This window comes from Herpailurus yagouaroundi, unplaced genomic scaffold, assembly GCF_014898765.1.
Source record: "Herpailurus yagouaroundi ecotype Mexico unplaced genomic scaffold, PumYag 192, whole genome shotgun sequence".
NCBI lineage: Eukaryota > Metazoa > Chordata > Mammalia > Carnivora > Felidae > Herpailurus > Herpailurus yagouaroundi.
Genome location: NW_024412423.1, coordinates 7,124,263 through 7,141,055, shown reverse-complemented (window position 1 = coordinate 7,141,055; position 16,793 = coordinate 7,124,263). Strand labels below are relative to the sequence as shown.

Below are 16,793 nucleotides of genomic sequence, written 5' to 3'. Positions count from 1 at the left end.
TAAGGGTGCATATATCTTTTTGAATTAATATTTCAATTTTTTTTATAAATACTCAGAAGTGGAATTTCTTGATTATACGTTAATTCCATTTGTAGTTTTTTGACGAATCTCCATACTGATTTCCATAGTGACTGTACCAGTTGTATTCCCCAAAACAACAACACATGAGAGCTCCCTTTTCTTCACATCCTTGCCAATACTTATTTATCTTTTTTCATGTTTATTTATTTATTTTTGAGAGACAGGGAGTGTGAGTGAGGGAGGGGCAGAGAGAGAAAGGAGACAGAGAATCCCAAGCAGGCTCTGTGCTGTCAGCAACAGTCTAATGTGGGGCTCGAACTGAGGAACCATGAGATCATGACCTGAGCTGAAATCTAGAGTCAGATGTTTAACTAACTGAGCCACCCCACTGCCTCTCTTGTCTTTTTGATACTAGCCATTCTGCCAGGTGTGAGGTAACATCTCATTATGGTTTTGGTTGCATTTCTGTGGTAATTAGTGATGTCGAGCATTTTTTCATGTACCATGGCCCATTTGTAGGTCTTCTTTTGAGCAATGTCTCTTCAGGTTCTCTGCCCATTTTTTAATCAAACTACTTGCTTTTTTGATACTGAGTTATAGGAGTTCTTTATGTGTTTTGGATATCAACCCCTTTATATATTTTGTATATCATTTGCAAGGTGCAGTCTATTTAATTTTATTCACTTTCTCTATTTCTTCTTTGGTTTACCTCAGATACTTTTCCTATAATGTTTCCAAGCTTTATATTTCAGTTTCTCTAGCTTTGGCCTAATCTGTTGAAAAAACAAAAAAAGATAAACTAAAACTGTCTTGACATAAAAGAGGTGTAATTTCATTTGGTGGATTTCATTTCATTTATATCTTTTTGCAATTTATAAAGTGTCCATTCTTCTGTGGCTAAACCAAAGTGGTATTTATTTGAGCTTTGATCCAGACATGGGCATTCAAACCTCAGTATTCTTTAAAAAAAATTTTTTTTAACATTGTTTATTTTTGGAGAGAGGGAGAGTTCAAGAGGGGGAGCGGCAGACACAGAGGGAGACACAGAATCGGAAGCAGGCTCCAGGCTCTGAACTGTCAGCACAGAGCCCGATGCTGGGCTCGAACTCAGGAATCATGAGATCATGACCTGAGCCCAAATCAGATGCTTAATCACCTGAACCACCCAGGCACCCCCAAACCTCAGAATTCTTAATTAAATCTGGAAATTAGGTTACCAGGTGGGATTTTTTTCTCCTTCCTTATAAACTTATTATTAAGAATATTGTTGATCCAAGGACACCTGGGTAGTTCAGTCAGGTAAGCGTCCAACTTCATCTCAGGTCATGATCTTAAGGTTTGCGGGTTCAAGCCTCGTGTCAGGCTCTGTGCTGACAGTGCAGATTCTGTTTGGATTTTCTGTCTCCCTCTCTCTATCCCCCTCCCTTGCTCCTGTTCTCTCTCTCTCTCTCAAAATTAAATAAACATTTAAAAATTAAAAAAAAAGAATATTGTTGATGCAGATATTTCAGTTATCTGTAACTCTTTTCTGCAAACGAAAAGATTGTTGATGGAAGAAGAAACTTCTTAGAAAACTGGGTCTCTGTGTCAGCTCCAGAAATGACTTGCCACTCACTGAAAAAACTGGAGGTAAGGACAATATATTCAGAATACTGACAGTTCAGTCAGAATTGTTATTCTAACAGTAAAATGTTTGAACTCTAGACAGGGGCTTTGACCCTGTGCTCTTCTCTCCAAAAGTTCTGTCTTGCTGTCAGATACTCAGATAACTTTTCCATCCTATGACACCTCTTGCAGTGGATGTGACAGTCTGTCTACACTGGGACAACATGTGGCTGCTTGATGTAGTGTAGCAGAGGGGACGTCACTGTTTTTCTAGGGTTCTCATATGTGACTGGTTAAATGAATAAGAAAGTAAGGTACAATCCAGTCACTCCCCCCGAGACCGGAAGCTTTAAGACAACACACTTTTGTTCAAATCAGCTGAGGTAATGGCAAACAGAGAACCCTCTGACTTCAGCTACTCTCAGAGTCCTTCTGTTCACAGCATTACTTTGTGCTGGACACCCGGGTGAGTAGTGTTCCCATTTCATTGCCTCACACTTGAAGGTAGGTTTGAGTGGCTGAGAGAAAGAATCTATTTCATGGTCAGTATTCTGTCAGTCTTGTTTTTGGTTAGAAATGTCCCACCGTTCAAACGGTTTTGAATCTCTCCTTCTTTAAGGCAGTATATATTTGGCCAGAATCATCATCCTTACCGTATTTATTTTGTACAAAGCACAGTGCTAGTTCCATCGCGAATTTTCCAATTTTTGGTCACACCGTCCTTAGGAAGGTCAAAGTGAATCTAACCCGCTCAGCTCTCTTGTGGTTCTGAATTTGAGCGCCATGAAGGACGGGACATTCGCAACTGGATACTGGTCTCACAACTGGAGACTAGGCTTCTTCTTGTGGGTTTGCCATTCTCTTCATATTTAATCTTGCAGAAACTTAACTCTAACCCTGATTTGCTTCATCATTTACCAACAAGAGGGGGCACCTGAATGCTTTGGAAAGCATCCTCCAACTGCGCTTTAGCGACAACCTGTTACTCAAAGGGCTTCTCCCGATCATCACGAGAGTTAATGAATGACCTTCACTTCAGATCCTTGTATTTGATTTTGTTGTTGTTGTTGTTTTGCTTCATTCCCTGGGGACTGTGCTGGGCCTGTGCATCTTTCTGGCAATAGACATACTCATAAACACCATTTTTCAGTTTGAGTCTAGAGATTCTGTCTTCTAAGCGTGATATTTGTGGTTCTGTCTCTCGAGCTCCAAAGGGCAATATTACTCAGAATGATCTACTCATAGATAGTCAGGGTTCAAAACACATATTTTTTTTATAGACTATGCCTCTTTGGGGTTGCAGGCTGTTCCCAAATGCTTGTACCTTGGCTCTATTTTCCCCCAGAAAATGGCCTTGCTCGTCTGGTTGTTACTTTGAATAAGAAGGAAAACACCAAGCTGCTTAGACTGTTTCATTTGTGGAGAAAAGGAGGGGTAGGGATGCATGTGGGTGTGTTTGTGTGTGTGTGTGTGTGTACGTGTGTGTGTGTGTGTGTGCAGCGTGCTTGGGGGGGTTCAGGGAGGAATATCATTTGTGGAATGTTTTCCCAGAGGAGCTGTGGAGAGTTTGTTTTGGTGTAAACTGAACCAGAACTTTGAAAATAAGAAAGACTTCCTAAACGCTTGCTCTCTGTATAACTACCTTGTTAAATAAATGCAGCAGTTGGACCAATTCCGTTTTTCTAATTCCATTGTACACTGGGGATAGCAGAAGGCGTTTTGCATTATGCAGGATCTGGTGTTTGGTTATTTGGAAAGGCTGCTCTACCCACCAGGTCACAGTGAATGACTACAGATGCGGGGAGTATGTTGACAGTGTCAGCAGTCAAATCTTTGCCACACAGACTGTGAAAAATTACAGGAGGGCACGACATAATTTATTTTGCTAACGATCTTTTTCCCATCTGCAGTTTGTACCTGTTGAAGCTGAAAGTGCACTTCCTCGTGCTGATCGAATTCTCGCTTCCCCCTTCTTTTTCCTTTCTCTGACAGGCGTGCACTGCTTGAAGCCTTAAGTTCAGATGAGCATTATTAACAGCAACCTTTATAGTCTACCAGGGAATAATTTAAATTTTTTTTGGTGTGTGTTTCTGCAATAGTTTCAAGATGCAGGAATGCAGATAGAGTTCTTGTTAAAAAAAAAAAAAAAAAAAGTTTAGACAGGTTGATTCATTTAGCTACCCAGCAGGATCTGATTGCTTTTTCTAAAATTAAATTCCAACGAAGAAAATCTCACAGATGATCCCATCCACATCCACAAACACATAGCACACAGTACACAGATAGGTACACACAGTATGGTAGCCATGTTCAGGCCAGGAAGATATGCTTTCTTATGTGGAAACAGTTTAGGTTTTCATTAATTTTTAAAAGTGTTTTTCCTTTGGTCCATTTTCCCTTTGGATAAGCCGTGGCATATTAAATAGATATTTATGTGATTTTGTTCTTACTGAATCCTTATTTTTCAATCATTGGAGTCACCAGATTCTAGTGGAAATTAAGATGTTGTTTTCCATATATGTTGAGAGGGGGTGGGTGTATTTTATTTTACTTGTTTGATTGTAGCTGACACAGTTAGAACACTCTTTTGTCCTGCTTTTTCAAGCTGAACGTGAACTCTATTTCAATGCTGAATAGGTAGGTAGAGCTGTAAATTGTGGATGTGCTAATAATAAGTTATTCTTATGGCCTTTCCAAGAAATCATTCTGGAAGAAAGGCAGTGGGAAGTATGTCTTGCTGTTTTTGGAGCACACAGAGAGTGAATGATACTCAGAAAAAAATGAAAATGTTTAATTTTTGTACTTTCACCTTAGTTTGAAATGCAGATGAAAGTTGCATTTTTATTTATGGCTTGAAGGATGGCAAAGCCTGATAACAAATCATAAAGAAATATGGAAGCCCCAATAGCAAATTTCATGCTGAAAATTTCATCATTTGTCACATATCAGTTGCTAAAAAAAGAGAAAAAAAAAGGCGGGGGGAGAGGAGGAATAAAACCTTGAATTCTTGAATTTGTGCAATACTTCAAGATCCAAACATAGCTGAAATCGTAATGTATGCTAGTCCATTAGAGAGCATGTGCAAAGCTCTGGGATTTTTTTTTTTTTAAGCACAGGGTATAAACATGGATTATCCTGGGTACTTTCTTTTATCAAAGATACATTGACCTCTTACAAAGATTTTCACTAGTACCCAAGGCCTCTGGGTACTAGGTCCCACACTTTGCACAGAAAGACTGGGGTCAATAAGAGAGCTAGGGATATTGAATTAGTGAGTTTGGTGGTCTGGAGGTTAGAGGGCAAACAGCCGCAAGATTTCTCACGGTCACTTAATAGCGTTAATGCTCTGTAAAATTAACTCGATTTAGAGCAGCTGACCTCCAGGCCAATAATGAAGTAGGGGCCTTTGTACTGAGTATTTCATTTTAATTCTTTAAGGCTGTCTTTTCTCCTTCCTCTAGCCTCCAAATAATACTTAGCATCCCTGCCTGCCATCCATGAACACACACAAAAAAGTTTGGAGATCTTACCCATTTCGCTAGCTGATGTCTGTTGCCTTCTTTCAGTGAAACGTTACCTGATAGACAGGTGACCCATGTCTTAGGTCGGCTGCGTTCCACAAGATTCTATGTCACATAAAGATACAATAGTGCAGAACATATTCTGGGCTGTGTGGGGGTGGGGGTGGGTCTTTGCAAATAACTATCATACACATAGTAACTTTCTCCATGTGAAAGAATGACCATACTTAGTCAATCAGAGATTGATGGAGATAAAGACATGATAAATAAAAACAGAACTTCTTCAATAACAGAGGATTATATTTCTTAAAGTCCTTTGGGGGTTGTATTTCTTGTAGAATCTTTAAAAGCATTTTGGCAATAGAGACCTGAAGGAAGAGAAACAAGTGAAAAACACTTCACTTCTACATGTTAATTTTTATGGCTATGCTGTAATACATTGAAGGACAGGTCTAAATATAGACATTGGAATCAGATGGCCCAGGCTTTTATTTCACTTCCACCTTTTATTATCTGGGTGATCTTGGGCAAGTTGTCCAGTCTGTTTATACATGAGCTTCTTTGATTGTTAGGTAGGAATGACTGTCAAAGTGCCCTAACAGGATGGCACACGTGTAAATCCACATGAACATGGAAGGTATGTGGACATGTTAGTTATCATTTAATAAGACGTAGTTTCCAACCCTTTTTAGAAACATTGTCTGCTGGTGAGTTAATTAAAAAACTATTAACTGTGATATGTGTAGTGGAAAGAAAAGCGAGAAGGGAGTGGCGAAGCAGATTTCTAAAAGAGTGGGGCAATTATGTAAATAGCTAGAATTTATTGATTTAATGCTAATTATTTTTAGCTTGAGTAAGTTTGTCAGACATATAATGTTACATTAATATGTCTTAGCTGGTTGGATTGGCTTAATTTTCCATGTAATTTTCCAGGCAGTATTGAACAGCCAATCACTATCATGTGGGATATTAGAGAACATTGCAGTTACTTTACACTAAAGAGTCATCATTTTGGGCAGCAGTTTTAGAGAAGAGTGTAGCAATAAATGCACTCTTAGATTTACATTTATGCGTTCCATTGGAAGAGGTTCCAAAGAAAAGAAAATTTATATCCAAAACCCTAATGAAATTAAGTTTTATTTCAATGATTTGTGTATATATCTTTCATTCTTAATACTATAATGAAGGGAGAACAGTAGAAACCTACTGTTGAAAGAAGTCTGTTGAAGGGTGTAAAACTCCCTTGGTTGGAAACAGAAGAGCCACTTATCATATATAGTAAATGGTGCCCACAATATCTTAGACCAATATTCATAGAAACTAGTGACCACACTCTCTTGCCAGAATGTGTGAATGATTCATAAGATTTCTGGAAATCCCTGGGTATCAGGGAAGCATATGTGGCCTAGGGGAAGTAAGGAGAAATAAAAGTAAACTGTTTCTGTGACCAAAAGAGGAATTTTTAGAGAAGCCCATGAAGGCTGTAATTCATCATGAGACACCAAGCTGGGGTGCCCAGGAAATTGTCTCATTGACCTCCAAGGTACATACAGTGTTTTTACCTTTCTGCAGTTCCCAAATATGTGCAATGCCATGTGGCTGGATTCCTACGGAAGGAGGTGAAAGGAAAATTCCTAAGGAACATTCCTTAGCAATTGAAGGGTCTTTAGTGCCATCTGGTTTAACCTTCTTGCTTGGATGAGATCACAGCAGTTTGTCTGGGTTGTTGCACAAATACTCACTGCCCAAAGGAAAAGTGTGAGGGTAATATATGTGTTATTTTCCAGTATATTCTATATCACAAAGCTATATTTGGGTGTTATTATACCTCTTTCACAGATGAGAAAATTAAGGTTCAGTAAGGATAAGAAGCTTGAATACAATTCACTTACTGGTAGTTTGTAGGATTTGAACCCAGAAGGTTCTTACCTTTCCACTACGTCACACTATCCTTTAAGTACTGTAATTAATTATAACAACAACAACAACAACATAATCCATCCTGATTTTAAAACAATGACTTCTTTTTCTCTTGAATTAACATTTGCTGCTTAAGTGCTGAACATGTTCAGACAAGATGGAAGAAATTGTTCAAAAAGGGAGATGGAAAGAAAAAAAATTCTCTGAAGATGGAGGAGTATCCGTGTCAGGATGAAGAAATTGGCAAGTGGATAAATGTGACAAAACAGAAAAAGAGAAGGAAAGAAAATTCACTAGGGTAAGAGCTATGGAAAGGCCTGTGAGCCTACAAAATTAAGCTGTACCTGGAAGATACAAAATACTAGGCCAGGTGAAATCCTAATGATGCAAGAAACACATGCACATTGCTAAGTAGAATAACCACAGTTGTAACTCTTGGGAAATAACAATGGTTAATACCTTTTGAACTGGGACTCCAGAAAAAGGTAAATTGACATGCTTATCCAGGAGCTGAGCAGTTTTCTGGGGGCATAAATCTCAGCCATAAATGAGACCTGCTTGGACTCATTAAACCCACTAATCAATTAACTCCAGCTGGGAGGGAAGGAACAAAGGAGAAATTTGTTCCCAAACCATGTTCCCAAGGAAACTTCCAAAAGAAGAGAAAAAAGGCTCTGTGCTGAGTTAAGCTCAGGCAGTGTCATATGCTAAATCTTTGCTTTTGGAGAGTCTCAGGAAATCAACCTGGTAGACTTAGTTTAGCTTAGACTTTTCCAAAGATATTTGACCATGGTATACTTTTTCAGTAACATATACATTAAAGCATGGAACAAACTTTTTGTGAATGTATGATTCTTGAATATCTGGTAATGCTCATTGGCCTGTCAAGTGATTTGATATTTACAGAGAAAAAAAAGAAAGAAATACTTTTATTTGTACATATTTCACAGCTTTGAAATAGAAGATTCTTAGATTTTCAGAAATTCAGTTATTTTCTTATAATCTTGTGTGTGCTACACATACTATATCATCTGTTCATCCTGCCTTCGATTCAGTTATTAGAAAATAGATGGTTTTGGCTGAAGTATTTTCTAACCACTTACTTATTGCATAAGCTAAGTTCATGTTTTCTTTTTATAGTTGCTATGCATTTTAGCCCCAGTTGATGAAAATTGATTAAAATGTTGTACAATAGAATAAACACCATGATAAATATTGTAAAGTGAATGTATCTTCTCAAAAATAATAGTGTGGATATAGAACACAAATCTGCATTGTCTCAGAAAAGTAATCACTCGTAACACATTCACCTGAGTGGCCAAAAAAAAAAAAACTACATGTAAAAGGTACATTGAATATTCAGATGGATCCATTGAAATGCAATTTTATAGGATCTACGATCTATTTCTAGAATTCTGTCACATACAAACAAACTCCGTTTATTATGCTCTTTTCAAAGTGCTGACAAATCAGTCAATCAAATCAATCTAGATTCTTCTAAAATAGGAATTGGAATAAAATTATGTTTATTCAGAGAACTGCTGGGATCTCCAAGTTGTCACAGCACAGCAACCACAAACTTCGGGGCCAAGAAAGGGAAGGAAAAGGGGAAAAAAAATTAATGAGCTGGAAAGCTGGAAAAACTCCAAAATCTTTGGGAAATAGAAAAAATTTACATGACATAGGAAATTCTTGAATCATGTTATTAAGTCAGGAAGACACAACATTTACTGTGGGATTTTTTTGATCCTACATTCCTCAAAAAAAAAAAGTACATCGTGCTATTGCCAGAAAGATGATAAACTAGCGTAAAGTTGAGAAAGAAAAGAAAATTTGCATGTTACAATTTTTGAGTCAAGTAATATTGTAGAGCGTTGCCTAATATCAAGGATATATGATTTACAAAGGCAGTTGCCATCACACACTTACTAAATACTTAGCAATTTCAGTTGGACAAAACCAGTGATGTGCTCGACATGAACACATTCTCTGCAAAGATGCAGTCCATTTGAGAAAGAAAAGTGCTCAGTGACTCTCTCTGCTGGTCATCACTAAATATAATGCTAACAGAGAAATTAAAAAAAATTGTTAATAATGATAATAAAAAAATTGTTAAAAAAATGTTAATTGTTAATTGAGTTGTACTGCAGACTCGAAAAGGTGTTCTGAGATAGGCATGGGAGAGCATGTGCTACTTGTACAGGAAGGAATGGCGTTAGTGGGTAGATTGCTTTGAATGCCAGGAACCAACAGCTTTAGTCACAGAAAATGTTTGATTGGAAACAGTTTCTCTTTAAAGTACAAAAACAACCACATTATTGTGAGTGTTTATTCTTCTTTTCAGTGTGTTTGATTGAACAGCTTGTATGAGACTGATTTTTTTACTGGAGTCTTCCAGCTGTCAGTGAAAAACAGGTATACGCTCACCGGTTTTTAAAATAAAGATGATAAAAATATTTTTCTTGAAACAGGTTATGGCCAATAATTTCAAGGTTTATTCAAATGATGATATGTTTGAATCTTGAAAAGGCTAAACTTAGTGCGTAAAAGCATATAGATCATGACTTTGTCTTGTTGAATCAAAGTATTCCATGATTTAAAATAAGACTGTATTGTAGAGCATTTTGGCTCATACTATGAGTTTGATTCTTATTCAGTGCTTGATGATTTTCTTCTCTCATCAGAGAAAAAGATTGATAATGTGTCATGATTATGTTTTACATCAATATCTAAATGCTGCCACAAAATTACTTTCCAGGGCCAAATACAATGTAGCAAACAAAAATCTATTTGCAAGAACCTTCCAAATTAAAACATTTTAATATGCTTTGGTTGCCAATTTATATTCTGGAGGCCCATTAAAGATAGTGTTTGATGTGAAATTTCTTCATAATTTTTGGGTCAGTGTTTAACTTTTTAAAACTATGGAAGTTTACTGCCATTATGCTTGACTTATAAGACTAAAAATATAAATCAACTCAACATGTACCTATTACTTAATCTATACCTAATCTCCCTATTTATTTCTGGCATTATGTTGAGATCTTGGTGTGAGATTAGAAGTGATATTTTCCTTATGACTGATCAGAAATGAATGAAAATGCCAATTTCAACATAGGCTTTATTTTTATAACTTAAAATCATAACACTTAAAGTTTACCCAGAGTTAGTGATAGGGATTTTTGTTAAATAACTAGGACATGTGTTGTAGATAAAATGTTTGAGAAACCTTGGTGTAGAGGAGTATTTTGGAAAATGTTAAATGAGAAACTCAAGGGTTTGGAGGCATGGAACATGGAAACCATTAACAAAGAAAATGGCATTGTTTCTTTCTTTTTTTCTTTTTTAAAGTAGGTGTCATGCACACTGCAGGGCTTGAACTCATGACCCTGAGATCAAGAGTCATATGCTTAACCAACTGAGCCACCCAGGCACCTGATGCCATTGTTTCTAAAACCAAACTTGAATAAGACAAGAGGGAGTCTGATGTTCCAGTAATTCTATAAAACAGTTTTGTCCACAAGAACAGATATGACTGAAAAAAAAAAAAAACATACTGGAGAAATACCAGTGGTAATCAGGAAATTAGAAAGAACGAAGGGAAAGATGAACTTGGGTGCTGATTCTTGATTTGTTCATCCAGTTAATAATACAAAAATATTTTCTGAAGCTAGAGAGGTTAAGTAGCTAGTTGCTATGGAACTGAGTTAGGTGTCTGAGATAAGACTAGATCCCACATCTGTTGGAATCATAACCTGGTCTCTGGACCTCTGGTGACTGCCATTGACTGTATAATACAACCAGCAAGGACTACTTTTTGAAGAAATATCATGTGTTGGATTTTATTTGAGTGAAATCAAGGGCCTGTGAAATATCTGCCCAAGATATCAATTGTGCAGTTGGACATAAAGGTGTGACATTCAGAGGAGCTGTCTGAGCTACAGGCTTCAGATTAGGTGTCATTGTATTATATACAAGTTGATATGACTTTACCTCAAACATTTTATCTGCAAAACATGTACTTAGTCATTTAACAAGTGGAGGATTTAAATAGAAAAGAGCCTAAAAACACCTGATATTTAAAAGTCAGATAAAAATCCCAATATTGGCGGGTTAGATGGAAGAGAAGCAATTAGAGAAGACCAAGAAGGAATGATGAGTCAGAAGCGAAGGAAACCAGTGGGGTGTGATGTCACAGAATTCAAAGGAAGAGAATGTATGTGAAGAGAAAGGCCACTATGTGGAAGTCTGCTGGGAAGTCAAGAAAAATAAGGAAAATCCCCAGAGGCTTTAATGCAGAGCAGTATTGTAGAGGTTCCCAAGTCGGTGGAGTATTTAAAAACAAAGCACTGAGCATGGGTCCTAAAAAGAAAGTATGAGTGCTGATTGCGAATTTAGACTCCTGATTCCAGCGGAAGTTGCCCATGGCATCTGAATATAGGTAGGTTTAAATGAATTTGGGTTGTCAGTGGAAACTTTGGAGTTCTCCACTGAAGAGTGACTGGGGGAGTAAAGACACGCATTGTCTTTAGCCTTGTAGATACCCAACATTTGTCTTTTGGTCCTGCAAGCACAAGTTCAAATGAGGTTCATTTGCCCTTCGTGCCTCTTCTCTTTGGTTTCCTTTCACACATCAATCTCCTCTTATATCACTTTTCTCTTAGAGAGGGATGTGTGTGTGGCGGGGGGGCCCCCCCCCCCACAGTTCAGGGAAACATGGAATAATCTTAAGGTTGAAATGTGGAATTAAGAAACGAGGTATATCCAAGCTATTCTGTGGGACAACATAACTGAATTTAAAAGCAAATCATGAAAGTCATTGTCATAGATGAATACATGCTTTATAATTTGATGAGGAGGGTATTTAATATTACAATAAAATTGTAAACAACCATACCAAGTTCCGATTTCAAAAGGATGTGTAGTTATAGAAAACAATTGCTACAGGGCCATTTCTGCAAAACTATTGTGTGGAAAATAGTAGTAAAAAAAATCGCTCTTTTTGACCATTTTACTATAATATGTGAATAAAGATTTACCTAATGTTGTATTATATTTTATAAAATGAAGTTAATATTACAAATGGAAGAAATGGTTGGGGAAAAGGACCCTTCTAATTCATTAAGAAGTTTTTCTCTTTTTGTAAAAAAAAACAAAAACAACTTTGCTTTTTCATAAATTCTTTTTGAAATATAGAACACCATAGAAACAGTGACAACTTCTATTAGGGGTACAAACTGGCAGATCATTTATTTTGTCTGATTTCTTAATTACTGAGCCTGCTGTATATGGTACCAAAATTTATAGACTTTGCCAGAGTCATTTTGTTGTTTTACCCAAGATTTGTATAATTTATTTATAATGTGGTGGACATGATACTGCATTCAATTATCTGTGCATCGGGGCGCCTGGGTGGCGCAGTCGGTTAAGCATCCGACTTCAGCCAGGTCACGATCTTGCGGTCTGTGAGTTCGAGCCCCGCGTCGGGCTCTGGGCTGATGGCTCAGAGCCTGGAGCCTGTTTCCGATTCTGTGTCTCCCTCTCTCTCTGCCCCTCCCCCGTTCATGCTCTGTCTCTCTCTGTCCCAAAAATAAATAAACGTTGAAAAAAAAATTAAAAAAAAATTATCTGTGCATCTATTTCCTAAAGTAACTTGAGTGTAATAAATAAGTATTTTGGTTTCAAAAGAAATAAATCCTGTTTAAATTTGTTTATTTAACAAATGTGTTAATGTTTTTATTTATTTTTGAGAGAGAGAGAGAGAGAAAGCATGAGCCAGGGAGTGGCAGAAAGAGACGGAGACACAGAATCTGAGTTGTCAGCACAGAGCCTGATGCGGGATTGGGACCCACGAACCGTGAGATCATGACCTGGGCCGAAGTCCGACGCTTGACTAACTGAGCCACCCAGGTGCCCCAATTCTGGTTACATTTAAATGGAAAGGCTAGTTGTTCTGAAGAATTCATTCATTGCTTTCCTTATTCAACAAACCTACACTTAGGACTTATTGTGAGCTAAGTCCTGCTCTGCAGTTAGGGGTAGATCAGGGAACAGAGCCAAGTTCCTGTTTTCAAGAAGCTTGTATATCTACTATGGAAGAAAGACACCAAACAAACAGAAAGATAATATGTTGAATGGCAAAAAATAATATAAATAAAAATTAGAGTGTTTGGAAATTGGAACTGATGAGAAGAACATGAGTTGGGCTCTCAAAAATGGTGATCATGGGAGCTTAACAATTATGGCCATAGCCAGAATAGTCCGGGAGAGACGTTGCTAGCTCTTCCTTAGACCCCACTGGCACTGGGACTCTGGAAGTTGGCTTCTGCCAGTGTGTGTACAAGTATACAAGTCTGCTTCTATACTTCGCTCCAGAGTCAGATACTGGGCAGGGAAAGGCAGAGTGTAGGTCGTGCACCCAGACTTGAACTTTGCAGAGAGATCATCTGCTCCCTTGCATCATTTCTAATGGAAATGTGACCCTGTCCACCCACCAATCTTGGGTTTTCCCTAGTTTGGGGCTGCAATTATAAAATTCAGGATAAGTGAAGTTGAATTTTAGATAAATACTAGTTAATGTTTTAGTATAAGTATGCTCAAATTTAATTGAGCGCCCTGTAGTTGTTTTTGCCAATTCTGACAACTCTACCCCAAACAGGAAAAGTGTTGTTTGCTGACAGCCCCCAAAATGACAAAACGCCCATTCAAATCCACCAAAGGTGAAGATTTAAGAAAGACTGATACATAATACCAGACTCATAAAACAGTGTACTCAGTACTATAACTAGGAGTGAATATACAAATCTGTGGGAGAGCATCTAAGAAAGCAACTTATTTTTTTCTGTCTAGGAGTTGGATGGAGAGTTTCGCCAAGCCACAAATTTTTGAGCTGAGTTTTGAGCTGGATCTCAAGATGAGTAGGAATTTACCAAGGGAGAAAAAAAAAAAAAAAGGAGAGAGAAGAGAGTGCTTCACCAGCAGAGAAAGCAAGCAGCATGGACCACAGGGTCATCAAGTGAGCATCATCAATTTGGTGTGGTTTGCATGGAAAGGGTTCTTGTGTATCAGAAATGATTGGGGATGAGTGTGGAAAAGGGCTTTGTGTGAGATGGAGAAGGTGTCTTTTTTTTAATTAAAAAAAATATATTAATTTTTATTTATTTTTGAGACAGAGATAGACAGAGAATGAACAGGGGAGGGGCAGAGAGAGAGGGAGACACAGAATCCAAAGTAGGCTTCAGGATCTGAGCTGTCAGCACAGAGCCTGATGCAAGGCTCAAACCCATGGGTCCTGAGATCATAACCTGAACTGAAGTCGGATGCGTAACCAACTGAGCCACCCAAGCACTCCCAAGAAGGGTCATACACACTAGAAAAAGGAGGGAGAAGAACTGAGTTTGGAAAGCTTGCTGTAGCTACAGAGCTGCTATCTATGACTTGACTTCGGTTTTATAGGTTTGGTTTTATGTATTTATATCTTGAGCCCCCAAGAGAAAAAAAATACCTTAAGTTACTGAGTTATTATTACAAGGGTACTTGTTGGCTGGCAAGAGACTCTCCGTGTTTGGTTTGTGGAGCTCTGGAAGGGGGACATAAAGCCAGTACAGATGGTAAGTCATGGAGTGAATTATGGTGTTGGGTGTCAATACAGGTGAACACTGATGAGGCCACAACCGCGCTACTGGTCCAATGCACTGAGACGGCCATTAGCCCATCCGGTGAAGCTGAATGTAAGACCAGAAAGGAATCTCGGAGGTGACAAGTGAGTGACAGTGTATTAGATGTATTGCAAGTTCATGACTTTACGAGTGAGTAAATGTACAGACGTGCCTGGACTTTTCCTTCATCAGGGCATTTATCTCCTTTCCGTGTGCCACTCAAAGAAAAGGTGAAGCCTTGAAATTAAATCATAGATTTTCTTCAAAGGGAAAGTTTGTTATGGCCAAGTACATAGGAACTTCTTTATTACTATGAGAGTTTTGAATTCAGAGAACACAGACACCTATGGACTTGGGTAACTGTGTTTCTTCAGGATATGATATCATAAGAGATTTTTGATTCGCTGTGCATGTCAAGACACGCTCATTTGTCGCCCAGTTGGCTCAAAGTCTTGAAGACCTGAATCAAATAGAAGTGAAATCTCAAAAAATTCTTTCTCATGGCTTAAGGTAACTTTCACCCACTTCCGTTTTTGCTTCTTTGACCTGTTCATTTCATTGTTTTTTAAGGCACATCTCAGACATTTTGAGTCACATGAAGTTGGAAGACTTTTTTTTTTTTTTAAGTAATAAAAAACCAGCCTGGAGGGGGGAACAAACACAGAGGGAAATCACTCAGAAGTCACACTGTCCCAACACCTCTGGGCCACACAGCGAAGAGCAAAATCATTCCCCTGAAAATTGGTCAGGCTTTGTGCATCCAAGAAGGTTTGGGGGGATAGATGCAGAAGGGACCATCACATCATACTGGGGGTGAAATGGGGGTGTGCTGGATCCCAAGCTGGCTCTTCACAAAACTTCTTCTCTAGGAGTGGAGTTCCTGGCCACCAGGCTCAGTTTTATACCCTTGATGAGGCTGTGCCTGCCCTGGGTAAAACTTTCATCATAGAGGTTGAGGGCAAGATTGTCAGCAGTGAGATAGGTATGGTTCTGTGATGTGGCATTTGTCTTGGAGATGTTCCTGGCTGCCTGGATCTTGTGCAGCGTGACATAGTCAGGGTTCTTGCTCACAGCATCTCCAGGGTGAGCAGGTTGGGGTTGAGGGTTCACACAAGGCCTGGTCTCAACCTGGCCCTGGCCCCATGCTTACTCCTCTAGCCCTTCTCTGGGCTGTCAGATCCTGCAAAACTTTTTGCTATATCAAATTAAATACTTTACTAACTTCACCTTAATTTTTTTTTTGCATATTCTGTATCTTTGGCAGATATATATATATATATATATATATATATATACATATATAATTTTACCTTTAGGAAGATACATACTATTAGAGAAAGAGAAAGCAGAGACAAAACAATTAATAGCATGATGGTTTTTAAAAAGTTGTTGAGAAACTGTACTTGACTGCTTGTAAATTTCATTATTTCTAAATCTGCCTCTGCCTCCCACATTAATGTGAATAATGGGAAGTTTCTGTAGAAAAATTCTGCATAGGCCCTCTAGTTATGCATGTAATAAATTAATATTACTGTGTTGTAGAAGATACATAAATGCATGTACGCTTCTATAAACTCACAGAGCAAATTTGCATTTCTGGAATTCATTTTTTGTAAACAGTCAATAATTAGTGTGAAGCACAAATAATGGAAGGATATATGAACGAAGACCAACTTTGCCGAAGATTAGGAAGTGTGTATTGGGACAAGGGAAGATTAAATAGAGGTAAAACAAACAAACAAACAAAAAACAACCAACCAAACAAATGAAAAAACAAAGCAAGACAAAAACACCAAAACCTGAACATAGTGAGAGGAAATGTTGAGAAATATTTGGTCTAATATGACTTAGCTGGGTTTCTGGAAACACAGACTTTCTTCCAAAGGAGTAACCTGGGAAAGCAGTGGGTAAGTAGGGAAAATAGAGGACCATTTCGAGGAAGCCAGAGGGGTGACAGAACTGCATTTTGGCCCAGCGCAAAGGATTGTAGCCATTACATGACCAGAAAGGACTCTATTTTCTCCTTCCTTCCTTCCTTCCTTCCTTCCTTCCTTCCTTCCTTCCTTCC

The 16,793-nt window shown here is 38.2% G+C and overlaps 2 long non-coding RNA genes across 18 annotated transcripts in view; both read left to right on the top strand.

The window, feature by feature from the left end:
• Nucleotides 1–7,184: 7,184 nt before the first annotated feature.
• Nucleotides 7,185–12,833, top strand: LOC121010572 (uncharacterized). Its single transcript, XR_005781255.1, has 3 exons — nt 7,185–7,552; nt 9,412–9,482; nt 12,819–12,833. It is a non-coding gene; the product is annotated as an uncharacterized LOC121010572 (long non-coding RNA).
• A 95-nt stretch (nt 12,834–12,928) lies between these two features.
• Nucleotides 12,929–16,793, top strand: part of LOC121010570 (uncharacterized) — a 66,367-nt gene continuing 62,502 nt past the window's right edge. For 15 of the 17 annotated variants that reach the window (XR_005781252.1, XR_005781246.1, XR_005781254.1 and 12 more), the window contains exons 1-3: nt 12,929–12,977; nt 13,917–14,082; nt 14,719–14,829. This is a non-coding gene — a long non-coding RNA (uncharacterized LOC121010570). Of the gene's footprint in view, nt 12,978–13,485; nt 13,787–13,916; nt 14,083–14,718; nt 14,830–16,793 lie in introns of those variants that run through there. The other 2 variants (XR_005781245.1, XR_005781247.1) reach the window with 2 other exon arrangements.